Source organism: Cajanus cajan, chromosome 2, assembly GCF_000230855.2.
Source record: "Cajanus cajan strain Asha chromosome 2, NIPB_CcT2T_4, whole genome shotgun sequence".
Classification (NCBI taxonomy): Eukaryota; Viridiplantae; Streptophyta; class Magnoliopsida; order Fabales; family Fabaceae; genus Cajanus; species Cajanus cajan.
Window position 1 is genome coordinate 43,056,955 of NC_138518.1, and position 23,630 is coordinate 43,080,584.

Consider the following 23,630-nt stretch of genomic DNA (forward strand, 5'->3'; position numbering starts at 1 on the left):
AGCTGCATACCTCCGTGTTTCTGACGACGTCGGTAGCTGAGTATTAGTCGTCGCCTCTCCAGGCTCGTTTCATACCTTGGTGTTTCTGACAACCTCGGCAGCTGCATACCTCCGTGTTTCTGACGACGTCGGTAGCTGAGTATTAGTCGTCGCCTCTCCAGGCTCGTTGCATACCTTGGTGTTTCTGACAACCTCGGCAGCTGTATACCTCCGTGTTTCTGACGACGTCGGTAGCTGAGTATTAGTCGTCGCCTCTCCAGGCTCGTTGCATACCTTGGTGTTTCTGACAACCTCGGCAGCTGCATACCTCCGTGTTTCTGACGACGGGGGTAGCGTGAGTTTGCCCTCTCCAGGGATTTGTGATGATTTTGTCTCCACAGTCCACGATGCTGCTTCGACAGTTGTTTTTGATTTTGGTGCCGCTGAGGGCTGGATAACGCAGGGATCCGTCTAGGGGATGTGCAGTTACTCATAGGTTCTTGTGTCCCAACTTTCCATTGCGTAGTCGGTGCCCACTGGGGAATTTCTGATTCCTTGGGGATGCAGACACAAAGATGCTCTTTCTGAGGTGAGCAATGCCTTATGATTGGATGACGTCCTTTCGACGTTGGTGGAGTATCCCGGTTATCCTTATTCGGGTGACTTTTTGATTTTCTTGGTTTTGTGGCCTCTACGTAGGCTGTTATCCGCTGGGGGATTCTGTCGTATTGATCTTGATTGATTTTCCCTTTTTTTTGAAGGAGTGCCTCTGAGTAGGCGAATGGGGATTGAGGATCTTGTGTATCCCAGAGTATTATTTAGAAAGCCTCTGCAGGCTTAGCTTCACTCGTCGCTTGATTTGGAAAGCCATCTTCCACTGAGGAAGTCTGAGTCTTTTGACTCGGATGCTCTGTTTGGATGATCATGCTTCCGTTGAGGAATCTTGCTGATCTTGCTCTGATAGCTTTCACTGGGAATTCGGCCCAAGAGTGCAAGCTGAGATATCTCTGGGGAGTATTATTTCGGCAAGCCTCTCCAGGCTCAGTTATTCTGTATTTTCTGAATTTTGCCTTTTCTCTTTTTTTTTGTCGATTTTGGCTTTTTTCGGCATCGGAGGGATCTCAAACACACTCACAGATAAAGTATGCAGAGGAATGAAGATGTTGTTGATGTACAAAAGAATGGGCCAATACGGGCCGTATTGAATTCAATACGCCCGTATTGGTGTGGACGTTATGGCCAATGCTGCCGTATTCATTTCAGTACGCCCGTATTGAGTTGAAAATTTGTTCATAACCCTAATTTTAGTACGGGCGTACTGAACATGGTACGGGCGCATTGTTTTTTCTGAAGTTTATTTTTTTTGTTTTTTTGTTTTTTTTGTTTTTTTTGTTTTTTGTTTGTTTTTTCAATAAACAGAGAATAAGTGATCTTCCAGTACACCTATCATCTGTATGCATGTATGCGGTATGATGCACTTAATTCTATTTGATTTATTTTTCAAAAGAATTAACCGATGCGTTTCTTTGCTTGGATTTTGCCATTCCTCTTAGAGGGCTGTGCGCTGCCGATTTCTGTAACCGAGGAATGATGCGTGTTATATCGAGATTGGTGTCATCATCCCAGTGATCATTCCCTTCCTTTAGAAGATGTATTAACCTTCCTATTGACCACTATATCTCCATGTTTCCACTAGATTATTCTAAAATCGTTTGGGACAAGAGAAAAGAAGGGAAAGATATTTTTGTTCAAAAGTTTGTGTTTTAGAGGGGATTATTTATTGAAAATGGTTTTTGTAAGAATGGCTGGCCAAGGTAGGCTCATGTGTTTAGGCTTGTTTGATTAAACACTTATGAAGTTAAGAAAGTCTTGTTTATTGATGTTGTGATTCGACAACTTAGATAGTTTCCCTTGAACCTTTCTTTTTGGATTCAGCTCATGGTACCATCATGGATTTCTTTTGTTTTTTTGATAGTCCTTATTTTTGCCTAAAACACCCCTTTGTGGCGTCTCAGCGGACCTTTGTTTTTGTTCATTTTTGCAACCCTAATTTTTGCCTAGGTCACCCTTTCGTGGGATTCCTAGCGGGTTCTTTGCTCTTATTTTTGCGCAGCCCCCTTTTTGGGTTTCCTGCCGAGCCTTTTTTGTTTTTATGATTTTTGTTTTTAAAGGATTTCTTTTTTTATCCATGATGGCACTTGTCGAGGCCAAGGAATGGTGCTCCAAGTTGTCATACACACTTCCACATAAAAATGATGCGGGTTTATTGTTATTAAGACGATTTTAACCTCATTCATGCTTATTCAAACAGGGTTAAAATAATGTGGTCTAGAAATTTATTGTAAGCGAGAAAAGAAGCAATAAGAAAGAATAAAGATTGATTTTATTATAATCATAGTGGAAACATGTGCCCTATCGAGGCTCGGGGGTCGGGCTGTCCCCGAGGAGTAATCTCTAATAGTCATCAGGTCTATACATCCCTATCGGAAGGAGAAGAGCACTTGATGACGACGACCGGCCTTGACGCTTGTGAACCGGCCTTCCTAAAGATCTGGCTTAAAGAACGTCGAGAAGGATGTTGGTTCCTCTTCGTCCTTTGATCTTTTATCCTCGGATTCTTTATTTTCCTCGGTTTTTTCTTTTTCTTTTTCTTTTCCTTTATTCTTGGGAGCTTTATCATGAAGATCTTCGGGAGTGTAGATCCTGCCACTCCTAGTCATGCCCCCAAGTCCAGCGATGTTAGAGATATCGCTTTCGGCAGAAGAATGGATGTCGTATATCCATGGCAAAGCCTTATTCGATTCATAGGGAAAAGGTCTTGGAGCAGTGATCCTTAACGGTGTCGGACCTTCCCCTTTATTCGTCTTGATTACCAACAACGGAGTTGATGTGCGTTCGCTTGGCGCGGTTGTTGGCTTACATTTGACAACGAACGGCGTGCGATCCATTCTGAACATACGCATCGATTAATCCTTTCTTTTTATTAATGTTATTAATAAATTACTAGGAGGGATGTATGCGAATGAATGACTATGAAATGCAAAGGCAATTGAAAGATTCCATAGATCTCAAAAATTCAATTTATTAATCAAGGAAAGTGTACAACTTGTTATACAATGCTTTGAAGCAATTTTTTACAAAATGAGAAGAGCCGATAGAAACCCACAGGCGGGTTCATGTTTCTTCTCCATTCATCTTCGACTTCCTCTACATGACGGGCCATTGCCTCAACTTGCGTATGGACTGCTTGGCTCATATCATCACTAATCTTTTGAGCGTCCTTCGCCTTTTGAATGTGGTAGTTGATCATGGCTTGCAACTCATTAAGCTCGTCTTCGGCTCGATCCTTCTCCTCTTGGAGCTTAGCCATATGTGCTAGTCCTTCCTTTTCCTTCTTGCGAAAATCGGAAAGGCTTGCGGTTTGTTGTTGAGCAACTTCCCGCCATTGCTGCGCATCGGATCGAGTCAAGAGTAAGTCATCCTGCATGTACTTGATCAACTGTGCCTGCCTTGCGTACTCGGCTTCAAGGTGTGCTATCTTTGCGTCAACATCTCGGAGTTGACTACACGGTTCGACCTTTGGCATTTTGGATGCCCGAGTAGCCTTCTCATTAAGGTTAGCACACTCGTCCTTGAGCCGCTCTATCTCATGGTCTTTTTTCTTGCACTGCCTTTGTAGACCGTCAATGGCGAAACTGGATTCTTCGTTTTTCTCTTCAAGAACTCTCATCTGAGCTCCCATGATTTCCAGCTTCTTGGTCAAGGCATCGACTTGTTCTTGTAGCACCCTTCTTGTGACTGCGGTTGTGCAAGAGGTGGATGGTTGGGGCACCCCCCTCTCGCTCCTCCAAATCTCGTAGTCGGTGGAGACGGATACCCGAGGCTTTCCAAGCTCTCGATCTTCCTCGTAGATTGGTCTCTCCCACTCTCCCACGCTCTAATGACAGCGTGCATGTCCCTCTGATGCTCGGAATCAAAGGAGAAACACAATCCTCCAAGCTCCTCTTTGGTAGGAACAATCTGAGTCCTCATAAGTTGTCTCATAGCCAATCTAGGTTAATAAGCTATGCAACCTCTGAGGCCCATCAAGGGTATGCTTGGGTAACTGCCGCATCTCATCAATACATTGCTCGGACGGAACCAAGGACAAACCCATGTGAAGTGCTCAATGCTCCACTGTTCCATCTCTTCCTTCCATTCAGAAGCATAACGGCGGCATACGGGGATCTTTGAAAAACTCCTCAACGGATCGGGCAAAGTCCCCATGTGACTAGAGGCATAGAAGTGTGTGATGCTCCACACATATAATAAGGAGGTGCAACATCGGATAATCTTCCCTTGCTTCTGCTGAGACATGTTGATAGAAAGCAAGGTGTCGGCAAGAATGGCAGGCACGGGACTCTTCATGTGCACGTTGTCGCCACCGGCCCGAAACGGGCTTTCGGCATTCGCGAAGGATGGTTGGACTCTTTTATTTGTTTAAAAATATGGATTGCTAGAATGACTTATTCTCAAACTGAGACCTTGTCAAACGAGCAATTTTATTAAAAGGCTCACCAATCCATGTTAATCCCAAGCTGGACCCTCCATGGATTAACGGTTTTCATAAAAAGGAAGGGTTCATGGAGTCGCCACCAATGTTTTACTCAAAACATTGGAAAAAGAAGTTTAAGGCAATCGATTCAAAAATCGACTTCGGCCATTACAACCAGAGTCGGGTAAGGGAGTCGGTTACGCGTGGGGAAGGTGTTAGCACCCCACAGCGCCCCTTTCGGGTTCCCTATGACAGATTATTTAAAAGAATAATAGTGCGAAATTACTAAATTACCCCTATTTATTCTAAGCAATTATAAATTAACTATCTACATGATGACAGTTTAAATATGCACACAGAAAGCAGTAAAAGGAAGGTCTTAAGAAGAAACCTTTGAAGCGTGCTTTTATATTCAAGTAAAACTGGGAAGCTTTTTGGCGTTCCCTCGCTCTACAAGCCCGCTCGCTCCCTCCTAGAAAATTTTAACTATGGAAATCCGGAGGATTTCCCTTCGACTCAGTTCGAGACTCAAGCAAAAAGCTCAGAACTCGAGAACTTTGTCGGATCAACTCTCCGAGTGATTTCTAGGCAGAGCACTGCTCAAAAAAACCCAGAATACTCAAGAAGAGGGTTAAAACTCAGTGTGAAAGTGTAGAATGGCGTCCCATTGACGTCATATTTATAGGGATGAGGCTCAATACGGTCTCTGGGGGTCAATACGGTCCGTATTGAAGTTTTGAACTACAATACGGCCGTATTGAATTCAATACGGCCGTATTGAAGTTCAAAAACCTCAATACGGCCGTATTGAAGTTCAGTGCAGCCGTATTGAAGTTCAGTGCAGCCGTATTGAATTCAATGCAGCCGTATTGAAGTTCAGAAACTTCAATACGGCCGTATTGAGTTCAGTGCGGCCGTATTGAAGTTCAAAATGTTCAATACGGCCGTACTGAACCTCTGGGAGGCCGTATTGGGCTTCATTCCTCCCACTTTTCTTATTTTAGCTATCCTAAGACCTCTAGACCTATAGAGAACCTTCCTTGGGCCTTCTGGAAGTCCTTCTGGCTGATCTTCCTTCAGTCTTCGAGAGTCTTCAAGCTTTATTTCCGACCCGGACAATTTTAGGGGTCTACAGCTGCCCCCCCTTTACTTAGTCGGACGGCCTTTTGGTGTACCGGCTGACAAGTAAAGGAGTTGACCCAATTGTCTGGGTGATGTGCCAACCTTCTGACTTGTAGCGTCTTCCGGTGGAAAATTGTTGAGTAGCCTCTCCAGGTTGAGTTTGCCCTCTCCAGGGTGAGTATTAGTCGTCGCCTCTCCAGGCTCATTGCATACCTCGGTGCTCTGGACATCTGGGTAGCTGAGTATTGCCTATGCAGGCTTGTGCATACCTCGGTGCTCTGGACATCTGGGTAGCTGAGTATTGCCTCTCCAGGCTTGTGCATACCTCGGTGCTCTGGACATCTGGGTAGCTGAGTATTGCCTCTCCAGGCTTGTGCATACCTCGGTGCTCTGGACATCTGGGTAGCTGAGTATTGCCTCTCCAGGCTTGTGCATACCTCGGTGCTCTGGACATCTGGGTAGCTAAGTATTGCCTCTCCAGGCTTGTGCATACCTCGGTGCTCTGGACATCTGGGTAGCGTGAGTTTGCCCTCTCCAGGGATCTGAGATGGTTTTGTCTCCACAGTCCACGGTGCTGCTTTGACAATTTGTTTTTGATTTTGGTGCCGCTGAGGGCTGGATAACGCAGGGATCCGTCTGGGGGATGTGCAGTTACTCATAGGTTCTTGTGTCCCAACTTTCCTTTGCATAGTTGGTGCCCATTGAGGAATTTCTGTTTCCCTGGGGTGTAGACACGAAGATGCTCTTTCTGAGATGAGCGGTGCCTTATGATTGGCTGACGTCCTTTCGACGATGGTGGAGTATCCCGGTTATCCTTATTCGGGTGACTCTTTTTGTTTTTCTGGTTTTGTCGCCTCTGTGTAGGCTGTTATCCGCTGGGGGATTTTGTCATTGATTGTGATTAGCCTCTTCTGTTAGGCAGATCATCTTGATGCTTGATGTTTGGCCAAGAGCCGGATTCCACTTGGGGAATGATTATTGATCTTTTGATTTTTTTTCCTTTTTGTAGGAATGCCTCTTGAGTAGGCGACTGGGGATTTGGGGATCTTATGTATCCCAAAGTATTATTTAGAAAGCCTCTTCAGGCTTAGCTTCACTCTTCGTTTGAGTTGGAAAGCTATCTTCCACTGAGGAAGTCTAAGTCCTTTGACTTGGATATTTTGTTTGGATCATGCTTTCGTTGGGGAATTTTGCTGATCTCGCTTTGATAGCTTTCACTGGGGAATTTGGCCCGTGAGTGGAAGCTGAGATATCTCTGGGGAGTATTATTTCGGCGAGCCTCTCCAGGCTCAATTATTCTGAGAGAGTATTATTTCGGCGAGCCTCTCCAGGCTCAGTTATTCTGTGGGAGTATTGTTTCGGCAAGCCTCTCCAGGCTCAATTATTCTGCATGAGTATTGTTTTTTTGTTCAGCCCGAGAATGCGAGCTGAGACGTCTTTTGGAGAGTATTATTTCGGCAAGCCTCTCCAGGCTTAATTATTCTGTGGGAGGCGATTGATTTTCTAAATCTTTTGCCTTTTTTGTCGTTTTTGGCTTTTTCTGTATTTTTTTGCCTTTTTTGTTGATTTTGGCTTTTTCTGTGTTTTTGTCTTTTTTGTTGATTTTGGCTTTTTCTGTGTTTTTGCCTTTTTTGTTGATTTCGGCTTTTTCTGTATTTTTTGTTGATTTTGGCTTTTTCTGTATTTTTGCCTCTTTTGTTGGTTTTGGCTTTTTCTGTACAGAAATGTCTCTGAGGAGTATTATTTTGGCAAGCCTCTTCAGGCTCAGTTATTCTGAGAGAGTATTATTTCGGCGAGCCTCTCCAGGCTCAATTATTCTGTGAGAGTATTATTTCGGCGAGCCTCTCCAGGCTCAGTTATTTCTGAGAGAGTATTATTTCGGCAAGCCTCTCCAGGCTCGGTTATTCTGTATGGTGAGAGAGTATTTTTTCTGCAAGCCTCTCCAGGCTTAATTATTCTGAGGAAGTATTTTTTCAGCAAGCCTCTCCAGGCTCAATTATTCTGTACAAACTGAGGAGTATTGTTTGTATCCTTGTCTTTTTTCGTTTTCAGCTTTTGTTGACTGCTGTCATACACAAGCAATTTTCTATTTTTTCTATTTTATGCAATTGCCTCATGATGAGGTCTTTGAATGTGCAATTAATGTGCGCGATGCACAAAATGCAAGTTTAATTATTTTATTTTTGGAAAAAATGAATGGCTCCCCCTATCCTCTTCTTCTTGGAGGAATTTTGTCATTGATGTGAGGGAGGATTTCTGTTATTGCCAATACGGCCGTTATTCATTTCCGTATGCCCGTATTGAATTGAAAATTTGTTCATAACCCTAATTTTGGTACGGGCATACTGAACATGATACGGGCGTATTGTTTTTCTGAAGTTTATATATTTTTTTTTGTTTTTTTTTCAATAAACAGAGAATAAGTGATCTTCCATTACACCTATCATCTGTATGCATGTATGCAGTATGATGCACCTAATTCTATTTGATTCACTTTTCAAAAGAATTAACCGATGCGTTTCTCTGTTTGGATTTTTGCCATTCCTCTAGACGGGCTGTGTGCTGCCGATTTCTGTAACCGAGGAATGATGCATGTTATATTGAGATTTGGTGTCATCAACCAAATGATTTTCCTTTCCTTTAGAAGATGTGTCAACCCTCCTATTGACTACTATATCTCCATGTTTCCACTAGATTATTCAAAAATCGTTTGGGACAAGAGAGAAAAGAAGGAAAGGATATATTTTCAAAAGTTTGTGTTTTAGAAGGGATTATTTATTTTTTTGAAAAATGGATTTTGTAAGAATGGCTTGGCCAATGGTAGGCTTAAGTGTTTAGGCTTGTTTGATTAAACACTTATGAAGTTAAGCACGTCTTGGTTATTAACATTTGTGATTTGATAACTTGGATAACTTTTCTTGAGCCCCTTCGTTGAATTCAGTTGGTGGTACCATCATGGATTTATTCTGTTTTTCGATTGCCCTAACTTTTGCCTAAAACACCCATTTGTGGAGTTTTAGCGGGCTTTTGTTTTTGTTCATTATTTCGTAACCCTAATTTTTGCCTAGGTCACCCTTTTGTGGGATTCCTAGCGGGTCTTTTGCTCTTATTTTTGCGCAGTCCCCTTTTTGGGTTTCCTGCCGAGCCTTTTGTTTTTTAGGATTTTTGTCCTGAATGGATTTCTTTTTATCCATGACGGCACTTATTGAGGCCAAGGAAAGGTGCTCCAAGTTGTCACACACTTTCACATAAAAAAGATGCGGGTTTATTTTTATTAAGACGATTTTAACCTCATTTATGTTTATTCAAACAGGGTTAAATAATGCGGTCTAGAATTTTATTGCAAGCAAGAAAAGAAGCAATAAAGAATTAATAAAGAATGATTTTATTATAATCATAGTGGAAACATGTGCCCTATCGAGGCTCGGGGGTCGGGCTGTCCCCGAGGAGTAATCTCTAATAGTCATCAGGTTTACACATCCCTATCGGAAGGAGGAGAGCACTTGATGACGACGACCGGCCTTGATGCTTGTGAACCGGCCTTCCTAAAGATCTGGCTTAAAGAACGTCGAGAAGGATCTTGATTCCTCTTTGTTCTTTGATCTTTGTTAGGGTTGTATCCTAACCCTTGTTTCCCCGAATTCTCCTTAATGATGGGTAGCTCGGGAATTCCTTGGGAGTCCTTGCCAAGTCCTTGTCCAGGCAAGTATCCGTGCTTCGTGAGCATGTAGGCTACCTTCTTCGTTTCTCGGGGAAACGTTTCAACATTGGCAATTTCCAATGCTTGGAAGGCGGTTTCTAAAGCTTCCTCTGCTGCATCCACGTAAGGTATGGTAGATGGTTTGCTGATGAGTATGTCATCTTCAGCTTGTACAGTCACCAGTTTGTCACCCACTATGAACTTGACTTTCTGGTGGAGCGTAGAGGGTACAACTTTCGCATCATGAATCCAAGGTCGGCCGAGGAGACAGCTGTATGCGGGAGTAATGTCCATCACTTGGAATTCGACATTAAAGATAGTGGGTCCAATTTGGATTGGAAGATTGATCTCTCCCACCACTTCTCTTTTAGAACCATCGAAGGCTCGAACGATCATGTTGCTCGGGCGCATTTGGACTCCCTTGATTGCCAATTGCTTGAGCGTTCTTTTTGGCATCACATTCAAGGAAGATCCATTATCTACCAAGACTTTAGCGATGTGATACTCCTTGCACTTTACAGAGATGTGCAAGGGCTTGTTATGATTCGGTCCCCCAGCGGGGATTTCTTCATCGGTGAAGGTGAGGTGATCACTAGCCGTGATGTGACTAACAATCCCCTCAAACTTGTCTTGGGAGATAGTGTGCGACACATATGCCTCGTTCAAGACTTTCGACAGAGCTTGCCGATGCGGTTCGGAGCTTAGGATCAATGACAACAGCGTAATCTTTGCTGGCGTCCTATGAAGTTGATCCACGATGGAGTACTCGCTCTGTAGGATATATTTTAACAGCTTATCTGTCTCCTCCTCGGATTCTTTGTTTTCCTCGGTTTTCTCTTCTTTTTCTTTCCCTTTATTCTTGGGAGCTTTATCATGAAGATCTTTGGGAGTGTAGATCCTGCCACTCCTAGTCATGCCCCCAAGTCCAGCGATGTTGGAGATATCGCTGTCGGCAGAAGAATGGATGTCGTATATCCATGGCACAGCCTTATTTGATTTGTAGGGAAAAGGTCTTGGAGTAATGATCCTTAACGGTGTTGGACCTTCCCCTTTGTTCGTCTTGATTACCAACAACGGAATTGACGTGTGTTCGCTTGGCGCGGTTGTTGGCTTACACTTAATAATAAATGGCGTGCGATCCATCTTGAACATACGCATCGATTATTTCTTTCTTTTTATTAATGTTTATTAATGATTTATTGGGAGGGATGTATGAAATGCAAACCTAGATCCCTCCATGATCTTTGATAAGAATGCATGATATGAGATGATGTCGTTGAATATGCATGCATTGTGTTTATTCAACTAAGCATTATCATGTTTTTTAGGATGTCCCTAAGATGATGCATGATATTGCTTGGTTTGGATAAATAACCTTTTTTCTTTATTTTTTTCTTTTGGGTATTTTTTTGTATTTTTTTGGGTGACAAGGGAAACTACCTATATGAATGTGATGAAGGTAGATGTTAACACCATGCAATGGAAGATTCTTATTCCTATTTATTCTTATTTTAAAAAGGAATGTTGTATGTTTAAAAGGTGCAATGTATGCTCAAACAATTTCACATAATCAATGCACAAACAATTCACTCATCCACGAACAGTCACGAGCGAATCACGAGGTAGGGGTATCCTGCAGAAAAGTGCATATTCAAGGTGGTTCTAACTGTTCTCACCGGTCTGAGGCCCCCAAGGTGCCCCCATTATAGGGACCCAATTCCTCTCGTCGTAAGTCGATGGAAAGCTCCAACGCACTGTCGGACTCGAGTTCATGGTTATCACCTTGAGTGATGCTTTCCGACAACGGTCTACGGGAACCTATAGACCCATTCGACAACCGGCCGTACTAACATCCACTCCCTATGGCTTACCACTCATGCCCCCGGGTATAGAGGGAACTGTTGTGTGCAAAGGTTTGTGTACAGTTTGTATTCCAAACAATTGCGGAAATTTAAACATACAACAGTTATTAAAGCCATATAAATAAAGCATGTTATCATACAAGCAAGGGGTAATAAAGTAATTTTAACTATTATTTGTTAAAAATAATCTGTCACTAAATGGGACTGACTCTCGAGGCTTCCCCAGTGGAGTCGCCATCTGTCGCCACCGGCCCGAAACGGGCTTTCGGCATTCGCGAAGGATGGTTGGACTCTTTTATTTGTTTAAAAATATGGATTGCTAGAATGACTTATTCTCAAACTGAGACCTTGTCAAACGAGCAATTTTATTAAAAGGCTCACCAATCCATGTTAATCCCAAGCGGGACCCTCCATGGATTAACGGTTTTCATAAAAAGGAAGGGTTCATGGAGTCGCCACCAATGTTTTACTCAAAACATTGGAAAAAGAAGTTTAAGGCAATCGATTCAAAAATCGACTTCGGCCATTACAACCAGAGTCGGGTAAGGGAGTCGGTTACGCGTGGGGAAGGTGTTAGCACCCCACAGCGCCCCTTTCGGGTTCCCTATGACAGATTATTTAAAAGAATAATAGTGCGAAATTACTAAATTACCCCTATTTATTCTAAGCAATTATAAATTAACTATCTACATGATGACAGTTTAAATATGCACACAGAAAGCAGTAAAAGGAAGGTCTTAAGAAGAAACCTTTGAAGCGTGCTTTTATATTCAAGTAAAACTGGGAAGCTTTTTGGCGTTCCCTCGCTCTACAAGCCCGCTCGCTCCCTCCTAGAAAATTTTAACTATGGAAATCCGGAGGATTTCCCTTCGACTCAGTTCGAGACTCAAGCAAAAAGCTCAGAACTCGAGAACTTTGTCGGATCAACTCTCCGAGTGATTTCTAGGCAGAGCACTGCTCAAAAAAACCCAGAATACTCAAGAAGAGGGTTAAAACTCAGTGTGAAAGTGTAGAATGACGTCCCATTGACGTCATATTTATAGGGATGAGGCTCAATACGGTCTCTGGGGGTCAATACGGTCCGTATTGAAGTTTTGAACTACAATACGGCCGTATTGAATTCAATACGGCCGTATTGAAGTTCAAAAACCTCAATACGGCCGTATTGAAGTTCAGTGCAGCCGTATTGAAGTTCAGTGCAGCCGTATTGAATTCAATGCAGCCGTATTGAAGTTCAGAAACTTCAATACGGCCGTATTGAGTTCAGTGCGGCCGTATTGAAGTTCAAAATGTTCAATACGGCCGTACTGAACCTCTGGGAGGCCGTATTGGGCTTCATTCCTCCCACTTTTCTTATTTTAGCTATCCTAAGACCTCTAGACCTATAGAGAACCTTCCTTGGGCCTTCTAGAAGTCCTTCTGGCTGATCTTCCTTCAGTCTTCGAGAGTCTTCAAGCTTTATTTCCGACCCGGACAATTTTAGGGGTCTACACACGTCCCATGCGAAGAAAGCATCCAAAGCAGCATGGTCCACTGTGTTAGCGTGAAAGGGGAATAGGATTGTCCCAAACACAGCTAACGCTAGAGTCTTGTTGAAAGCTGACCAATCTCCCTCACCAGCTAAGGAAGAAAGGTGATCCTCGATCATAGCGAGCTTCCAACCTTTGATACTGTCGTTCCCCACTAAGACAGATGATCGTGATGGTAGTTTGACTTGAGTAGCGACCCTCTCCACGGCCACATAATTACCATGAAAGACATAGACCCCTGCTGATTTGGGCCATCGCAGCAAGAGCTCGTACTCCTCGAGAGTAAGAACTAAGTCAAACTGGGGGAACTTGAAGCAATGCAGATCGGGACTCCAAAAGTGAACCAATGCTCTCAGAAAGGCCGGATCCACACATATCTTCATCAAATCGAGGACTCGTCCATATGATTTCTCGAACTCAACACGAGCCTCACGTGGCATCAAAGAACAGAGGTGATCCAACCTCTCAGCACGGTATAATAAGAAGTCCACTTTCTTCAACTGCCCTTGCACTCCCCTAGATCCCTCCATGATCTACGATAAGAATGCATGATATGAGATGATGGCGTTGAATATGCATGCATTGTATTTTTTCAACTAAGCATTATCATGTTTTCAGGATGTTCCTAAGATGATGCATGATATTGCTTGGTTTGGATAAATATCCTTTCTTTTTTTTTTTTTTGGGTATTTTGTTTTTTGTATTTTTTGGGTGAAAAGGGAAACTACCTATATGAATGTGATGAAGGTAGATGTTAACACCATGTAATGGAAGATTCTTATTCCTATTTATTCTTTTTTTTAAAAGGGAATGTTGTATGTTTAAAGAATGCAATGTATGCTCAAACAATGTCACATAAACAATGCACAAACAATTCACTCATCCACGAACAGTCACGAGCGAATCACGAGGTAGGGGTATCCTGCAGAAAAGTGCATATTCAAGGAGGTTCTAACTGTTCTCACTGGTCCAAGGCCCCCAAGGTGCCCCCATTATAGGGACCCAATCCCTCTCGTCATAAGTCGATGGAAAGCTCCAACGCACTGTCGGACTCGAGTTCATGGTTTTCACCTTGAGTGATGTTTTCCGACAACGGTCTACGGGCACCTATAGACCCATTCGAAAACCGGCCGTACTAACATCCACTCCCTATGGCTTTCCACTCATGCCCCCGGGTATAGAGGGAACTGTTGTGTGCAAAGGTTCGTGTGCAGTTTATATTTCAAACAATTGCGAAAATTTAAACATTCAACAGTTATTAAAGCCAATTAGATAAAACATATTATCATACAAGCGAGGGGTAACGAAGTAATTTTAAACTATTATTTTAGAAATAATCCATCACTAAATGGGACTGACTCTCGAGGCTTCCCCAGTGGAGTCGCCATCCGCCGAAACGGACGTTGGCATTCGCGACGATGGTTGGACTCTTATTAGATTTTGGAAAAATGATGGATTGTTAGAGCGACTTATTCTCAAACTGAGACCTCATCGAGCTAACAATACTTATTAAATGATTCTCACCAACCTATGTTAATCCCAAACAGGACCCTCCATAGATTAGCGGTTTTCGTAAAAAGAAGGGTTCTTGGAGTCGCCACCAATATTTTACTCAAAACATTGGAAAAAGATATAAGGCAATTGATTTTCATAAATCAACCTTGGCCATTACAACCAGAGTCGGGTAAGGGAGTCGATTACGTGCGAGGAAGGTGTTAGCACCCCACAACGCCCCTTTCGGGTTCCCTATGACGGATTATTTCATAAATAACAATGTAAAATTACTAAATTACCCCTATTTATTAGAAACGATTATAGATAAAATATTTACATGATAAAAGCTCTAAACATGCAATGTAACAATCAAAAATCAATAAAAGCGGTAAAAGAAAGGATTTAGAAAGAAACCTCCGAAGGGGGCTTTTATATATTCAAAATGAAGTTTAGGAGGCTTTTTGGCGCTCCTTCCCACTACACGTCCGCTCACTCCGTTCCCCTAAAAATAATTTTTACTATGGAAACCAAAGAGGTTTCCCTTCGACTTGTTCGAATCTCAAGCTAATGGCTCATGACTCAAGAACTTCGTCGGATCGGCTCCCAGAGAGATTTCTAGGGCAGAGAATAGCTCAAAAACCCAAGAATACTCAGCAGGAGGGTTGAGGAATGTGTCAAAAGTGTGGAAGGACGTGCCAATGACGTCCTATTTATAGGATTGAGGCGCAATACGGCTTGGGAGGTCAATACGGCCCGTACTGGGTTTTTGAACTACAGTACGGCCGTATTGAATTTGGTACGGTCGTACTGAAGTTCAAAAACTTCAGTACAGCCGTATTGAGTTCAGTACGGCCGTATTGCAGTTCAAATGGCCCAGTACGGCCGTACTGAACCTCTGGGAGGGTGTATTGAGCTCCAATCCTTGCACACCCTTATTCTAAGCTATTCTAAGACTTCTAGACCTACAAAGAATCATCCTAGGGTCTTCCAAGAGTCCTTCCGGCTGACTTTCCTTCGGTCTTTGAGAGTCTTTGAGCTTTATTTCCGACCCGGACAATTTTAGGGGTCTACAAGAATGTGTGTGTGGCAAGAATTCTGTGTTTTTCTTGCCAAGTGAGTATTATGATGCCTTTTTAGGCATCTTGCTTTGATGTTGAGTATTGTTGAGTCGGCCTCTCCAAGCCACTTGTTGTGATGATGAGTATTGTTGTGCCGACCTCTCTAGGCCGCCTACTCTAATGATGAGTATTGTTGTGCCAGCTTCTCCAGGATGCCTTCTTTGATGATGAGTATTATTGTGTCAGCCTCTCTAGGTCGCGCGTTGTGATGTTGAGTATTTTTGTGCCGGTCTCTCCAGGTCACTTTTTGTGATGTTGAGTATTATTGTGCTGGCCTCTCTAGGTCGCCTACTGTGATGTTAAGTATTGTTGTGTCGGCCTCTCCCGATCGCCTGCTGTGATGACGTGGTGAGTATTCTTTGTAGCCTCTCCAGGCCGAAGATTGATGTTTGAACTTGATTGCTTGCATGTGTTTCATTGAAAATGCCCTTGGTGTTGGTGGAGGTGGCTTAAGGGTGTTGTGGTTGTCTTGTAAGCTTTTACTAGTCTTGATGTTGTTGAGTTGGGACATTTGATTGGGTTGATGGGGTTGTTGCTATGGGGAAACTTTGCCTTTTGCTTGGTAGTTAAATATCCGTCACTATTGGTGGAGAGATACCTTCTTCACGATGATGGTGCTTGTTGGGTATTTCTTGATGAATATTATTTTGAAAGCCACTCTTGGTTGGTGAGAAAGTCATTCATGGTCTTGACATTCTCTTGAATCATCCTTGATCTAGTTGAAAAGTATAGCTCGGTTGAAGAAAGAATAAAGCTTGGTGGCTTCTTCGTGCTTGTAGGCTCAATTATTCTTCCTTGGCCAATTCTACTGCATCTTGTTGTTGACATGTCTTTCTTTACTTGGTGACTATACGGAACCACTTGTAGGGAGTGCCCTTGTTGGGCAAGACTTCTTGACATGATTTTGGCTGTTAAGGCCTTGTCTGACTGTTGAGCTTTTTGCGAGTGCTTCGGCTTGATGATTCCGTTTAACAGGTAGAAGGTATACATAAACAAAGAATGCAAGGATGCAAAAGAAAATGCAAAGCAATAATGGATTGGATTGTAGACCCCTAAAATTGTCCGGATCGGAAATAAGACTCGAAGACTCTCGAAGATCAAAGGAAAGTCACCCGGAAGGACTCCTGGAAGACCCTGGAAGACCCTAGGATGACAATCTGTAGGTTTAGAGGTCTTAGAGTAGCAAAAAATAAGAAAGTGGAGGGAATGAAGCCCAATACGGCCTCCCAGAAGTTCAATACGGCCGTATTGAAGTTTCTGAGCTTCAATACGGCTGCATTGAACTCAATACGGCTGCACTGAACTTCAATACGGCCGTATTGAGGTTTTTGAACTTCAATACGGCCGTATTGAATTCAATACGGCCGTATTGTAGTTCAAAACTTCAATACGGACCGTATTGACCCTCATAAACCGTATTGAGCTTCATCCCTATAAATATGACGTCAATGGGACGTCATTTGACACTTTTGGACTGAGTTTTAACCCTCTTCTTGAGTATTCTGGGTTTTTTTGAGCAGTGCTCTGCCTAGAAATCACTTGGAGAGTTGATCCGACGAAGTTTTTGAGTTCTGAGCATTTTGCTTGAGTCTCGAACTAAGTCGAAGGGAAATCCATCGGATTTCCAAGTCAAAAATTATTTTTTAGGAAGGAGCGGGCTTGTAGAGTGAGGGAACGCCAAAAAGCTTCCCAATTTCTGTTTAAATATATAGAAAAGCACGCTTCAAAGGTTTCCTTCTTAAATCCTTTCTTTTACTGCTTTCTGAGTGTTGCATACTTAAATTATCATCATGTAGATATTTCGCTTATAATCGCTTATAATAAATAGGGGTAATTTAGTAATTTTGCACTATTATTTTTAAATAATCTGACATAGGGAACCCGAAAGGGGCGCTGTGGGGTGCTAACACCTTCCCCACGCGTAACCGACTCCCTTACCCGACTCTGGTTGTAATGGCCGAAGTCGATTTTTGAATCGATTGCCTTAAACTTCTTTTTCCAATGTTTCGAGTAAAACATTGGTGGCGACTCCATGAACCCTTCCTTTTTATGAAAACCGCTAATCCATGGAGGGTCCCGCTTGGGATTAACATGGATTGGTGAGCCTTTTAATAAAATTGCTCGTTTGACAAGGTCTCAGTTTGAGAATAAGTCATTCTAGCAATCCATATTTTTAAACAAATAAAAGAGTCCAACCATCCTTCGCGAATGCCGAAAGCCCGTTTCGGGCCGGTGGCGACAGATGGCGACTCCACTGGGGAAGCCTCGAGAGTCAGTCCCATTTAGTGACAGATTATTTTTAACAAATAATAGTTAAAATTACTTCATTACCCCTTGCTTGTATAATAACACGTTTTACCTATTTGGCTTTAATAACTGTTGTTTGTTTAATTTTCTGCAATTGTTTGAAATAAAAATTGCACACAAACCTTTGCACACAACAGTTCCCTCTATACCCGGGGGCATGAGTGGTAAGCCATAGGGAGTGGATGTTAGTACGGCCGGTTGTCGAATGGGTCTATAGGTGCCCGTAGACCGTTGTCGGAAAGCATCACTCAAGGTGATAACCATGAACTCGAGTCCGACAGTGCGTTGGAGCTTTCCATCGACTTACGACGAGAGGAATTGGGTCCCTATAATGGGGGCACCTTGGGGGCCTCAGACCGGTGAGAACAGTTAGAACCACCTTGAATATGCACCTTTCTGCAGGAAACCCCTACCTCGTGATTCGCTCGTGACTGTTCGTGGATGAGTGAATTGTTTGTGTAAATGCTTATGTGCAATTGTTTGTGCATTAATAAATAACCTCGCGATAAGGTCTAAAGAATAATCCCCATGAATGAAAATGTCATGACATGAGAGGAAAAACCAATGTGTGAAAATATAATAAAAGTGAGGAGCATGAGCATCATTACCAATAAGATATCATGCATCCTCATAAACCATGCATTCTAGGTTCACCAATACCTCTTGACATGAGTAAAAGAGACCCATAATTATCGAGATTCTCCGTTGGGGAGAGATCATAATTCAAGGAGGGTGGTAACACTCCATTTTAAAAAGGCAGCGCCTTAAAAATGGAGGGTTATCAAGCTCATGTCAAGAGCGTATTCATCCCATAAATAAACTAATTAAAATATTCATTTTAGAAAGTGGCTGGTCATCTCTCTGTCCTCACACACGCGCAGAAAATCAAGAAAATGGAAGCATTGGAGGAGCAAAATAAGAAGCTCACAACCGAGCTTTCACAGCTTAAAGAGCAGATGGCGCAAATGATGGAACTCATGCGTCAACATAACGTCCATGGATCAAGCCACAGTGACCATGGGTCCCATCATGAGGAAGAGGAGGTGCATGAAGAAGAGCCTCCACACGCCATACCTATTGGGGCTGGAATTATGATTAAAGAGCCCGAAGTTTCAAAGGAACAATTCCACGCCCTAGAGGATCGGCTAAGGGCTATGGAGGGGCATGATTTCGATATTAAAGATGCCGCCGACATGTGCTTAGTGAGGGATATTCAATTCCCTCCCAAATTTAAAGTGCCAGATTTCCCAAAATATGTGGGATCGACTTGCCCTAAGAGTCATCTCACCATGTACTGTCGCAAAATGGCTGCATATGCCACAAATGAAAAGCTCTTGATCCACTGCTTCCAAGAGAGCTTGGCTGATACCGCGCTCAACTGGTATATGCAGCTAGATGGAAATCTAGTACACACATGGAGGCAGTTGGCCGACGCCTTTCTCAAGCGCTATAAATACAACATCGACCTAACACCCGATAGGTCAGATCTTCAAGCCTTGAGTAAGAAAAATGATGAATCTTTCAAGGCGTACGCCCAACGATGGAGGGAGTTGGCGGCACAGATAGAGCCCCCGCTGTCGGATAAGGAGACGGTGTCCTTGTTCATCAATTCGTTGACTGTTCCCTATTATGACAAGATGATAGGGAACACGACAACACTCTTCTCGGACATCATCACCATTGGCGAAAGAGTGGAACAAGGGCTGAAAAGTGGGAAGCTAGCTGGGCTTCCCCAATCATTTGAAGCCAAGAAGACCTTCGGGAAGAAGAAAGAAGGAGGAGTCAACGCTGTAACCATTTCTCCATCTTCTTCCACTTCGAAGTCGGGAAAGTCGCAATACAAGCCTGTGAGGAAGTTTGATAAACTTCCGACCACATATAGCGACCTCCTGCCGAAGCTAGTGGAGGCGCATCTTCTAGCTTATGTTCCACCAAGGAAATTTGATCCACCATACCCCGATTGGTACAAACCACAAGACAAATGTCTATACCATTCGGGGGCATCGGGGCATTCAACGGAGGACTGTAAAGTTCTCAAATATAAGGTCCAAGACCTTATTGATGTTGGGTGGGTCACCTTCGATTCGACAGCGCCCGACGTGAGCAAGAATCCTCTACCAAAGCAGGAGTAGAGAATGGCAAGCCACGATAGGGCCCCTTCATATTTTTCTTTTCTTCTTTTAGGGACTCATGATCAGTACCCGAGATCATGAGAACCTTTTCATGTAAATAAGGGTTTTACAGTTTTGTACATATCAATAAAGAGGCATTTTTCACATATCATTCTCTCTTTTGTTCTTTTCTCTCTTTCCTCATTAAAAATTCTAAACCTAAACAAAACCAATAAAATAATTATGTCTGTAATTGTTCGCTCTGACCGGAATCCAAAAATGAATGGGTTGAGTTGGAGAGTGATGAGGAAACCATCTCTTCGGATCTGCAAAGACTGCTAGAACGAGAAGCTCGCCTACTCCAACTCGTCAAGAGAAATTGGAGACTGTGAATTTGGGGCATGGCCGAGAGATATAAGAGGTCAACATTGGGACCCATATCAGTGATGAAATAATGACACATGTTTCCACTATGATTATAATAAAATCATTCTTTCTCATTGCTTCTTTTCTTGCTTATAATAAAATTCTAAACCACATCATTTTTAACCCTGTTTGAATAAACATGAATGAGGTTAAAATCATCTTAATAATAATAAACCCACATCATTTTCATGTGGAGGTGTGTGTGACCACTTGGAGCACCTTCCCTTGGCCTTGACAAGTGCCATCATGGGTAAAAAGAAATCTTTCAAAATAAAAGAAGCTCGGCAGGAAACTCAAAAAGGGGACTGCGCAAAAATAAGAGCAAAAGACCCGCTAGGAATCCCACGAAAGGGTAACCTAGGCAAAAGTTAGGGTTACAAAAATAAACAAAAGCAAAGGTCCGCTAAAACGCCACAAAAGGGTGTTTTAGGCAAAAATAAGGACAATCAAAAAACAAAAATAAATCCATGATGGTACCATGAACCGAATTCAAAAAGAAAGGTTCAAGGGAAGCTATCCAAGTTGTCGAATCACAACACGACTTTTATAACTTCATAAGTGTTTAATCAAACAAGCCTAAACACATAAGCCTACCTTGGCCATCCATTCTTACAAAAACCATTTTTGAAAAATAAATCCCTTCTAGAACACAAACTTCAGAACAAAAATATCTTTCCTTTCTTTTCTCTCTTGTCCCGAAAGATTTTAGAATAATCTAGTGGAAGCATGGAGAAATAAATCATCACTGATAATGGATCTAATCTGAACAACAAAATGGTGGAAGAACTGTGCCAAGAATTCAAGATCCAACACCATAACTCTTCCCCATATCGGCCGAAGACGAATGGGGCAGTCGAGGCAACCAATAAGAACATCAAGAAAATAGTGCAAAAGATGGTTGTCTCATTTAAGGACTGGCACGAGATGTTACCCTTCGCTTTCCATGGTTATAAGACTTCTGTACGCACATCTACAAGAGCTACTCCATTCTCCCTCGTCTATGGGATGGAGGCAGTGCTACCCGTCGAAGTCGAAATACCTTCCCTAAGGGTAATCATGGAAGCAAAACTTTCCGAAGCAGAATGGGTTCAAAGCCGGTATGACCAGTTGAACCTCATTGAAGAAAAACGGCTGAACGCCATATGCCATGGTCAAGCCTATCAGAGGAAGATCAAAAAAGGCTTTTGACAAAAAAGTCCACCCTCGAGTCTACCATGAGGGAGAGTTGGTAATGAAGAAATTGCTACCAACTCAAAAGGACAAAATCGGAAAGTATGCCCCAAATCACGGAGGACCATACGTGGAAAAACGAGCCTTCTCAGGAGGAGCATTGATCCTCACAGACATGGATGGAAAAGAACTTCGATACCCAGTCAACGCTGACGAGGTAAAGAAGTACTATGCTTGAAGACGTTGCTTGCATAAGCCCGCTAGGATGAAAACCCGAAAAAGGGCATCCTAGGCAAAAGTTAGGGCAAAACAAAAAGCCCGCCAGTACAAGGGTACTAGGCAAAACAAAGGCAAAATTATCCCCACTAGGATACGTCCTAGGCAAAAGTTAGGGGCAAAAGAATAAGATGTAAAAGCAAAGCAAGCAACGGTCACTTGAATCGAAAACCGAAAGGCGGTTCAAGTGATTATCTTCTAGAAGCAAGCGTCTTGCAGCATCTACGCTCCTGGCTCAGGCATCTCACCCGAAGCAATTAGGGGAATGTAAAGAGCAACAATTACAGATATAATTGTTAAGCCCAATGTATATAGCCTACCCTGGCTAGCCATTCTTCAGAAATTCCTTCTGTATATCTTTCTGTAAAAACACTTGTGAATATTAATAAAATATCTATTCATTTCTTTTCTCTCTTGACCATGTGATTATGCCTCTAAATTGGTATTTCTAAAAAATTGTATGAAATTCCTTAATAATCGGTCAATAAAGAAAATTGGAGGGGTTCCTATAAAATCCATAATCTCCTGCATAAAAGGCTCACAAAAATATTCCCTCACGTCGATGACAGAAATTCCTCCAAGAAAAGGAGGATAGGGAGAGCCATTCATTTTTCTAAAAACATTAAATAATAAAACTTGCATTTGTGCATCACACACATTAGTTGCACATTCAAAGACCTTATCATGAGGCAATTGCATAAAATAGAAAATAGGAAAAATTGCTTGTGTATGGCAGCGGTCAACAGAAAAAGCCGCAAATCAACAGAAAAGGCAAAAATACAGAAAAAGCCAAAAAAATGACAAAAAGGCAAAATACAGAAACAGCCAAAATTCGACAAAAAAGGCAAAGATTCAGAAAATCAACAGCATCATAAAGAATAACTGAGCCTGGAGAGGCTTGCCGAAATAATACTCTCAGAATAACAGAGCCTGGAGAGGCTCGCCGAAACAATACTCTCTCACCATACAGAATACTTGAGCCTGGAGAGGCTTGCCAAAATAGTACTCTCACAAAATAATTGAGCCTGGAGAGGCTTGCTGAAATAATACTCCCACAAAATAATTAAGCCTGGAGAGGCTTGCCGAAATAATACTCTCCAAAAGACGTCTCAGCTCGCATTCTCGGGCTGAACAAAAAACAATACTCATGCAGAATAACTGAGCCTGGAGAGGCTTGCCGAAACAATACTCCCACAGAATAACTGAGCCTGGAGAGGCTTGCCGAAATAATACTCTCTCAGAATAATTGAGCCTGGAGAGGCTCGCCGAAATAATACTCCCCAGAGATATCTCAGCTTCCACTCACGGGCCAAATTCCCCAGTGAAAGCTATCAAAGCGAGATCAGCAAAATTCCCCAACGGAAGCATGATCCAAACAAAATATCCAAGTCAAAGGACTTAGACTTCCTCAGTGGAAGATAGCTTTCCAACTCAAACGAAGAGTGAATCTAAGCCTGAAGAGGCTTTCTAAATAATACTCTGGGATACATAAGAACTTCAAATCCCCAGTCGCCTACACAGAGGCATTCCTACAAAAAGCAAAAATCCAAAAGATCAATAACAATTCCCCAAGCGGAATCTGGCTTTTTAGCCAAACATCAAGCGTCAAGATGATCTGCCTAACAGAAGAGGCTAATCACAATCAATGACAAAATCCCCCAGCGGATAACAGCCTACACAGAGGCGACAAAACCAGAAAAACAAAAAGAGTCACCCGAATAAGGATAACCGGGATACTCCACCATCGTCGAAAGGACGTCAGCTAAACATAAGGCACCGCTCAACTCAGAGAGAGAGCATCTGTGTCTACACCCCAAGGAGTCAGAAATTCCCCATGGGTACCAACAATGCAATGCAAGTTGGGGCACAGGAACCTATGAATGACTGCACATCCCCTAGACGGATCCCTGCGTTATCCAGCCCTCAGCGGCACAAAATCAGAAAAACCGTCGAAGCAGCATCGTGGACTGTGGAGACAAAAATCATCTCAAAACCCTGGAGA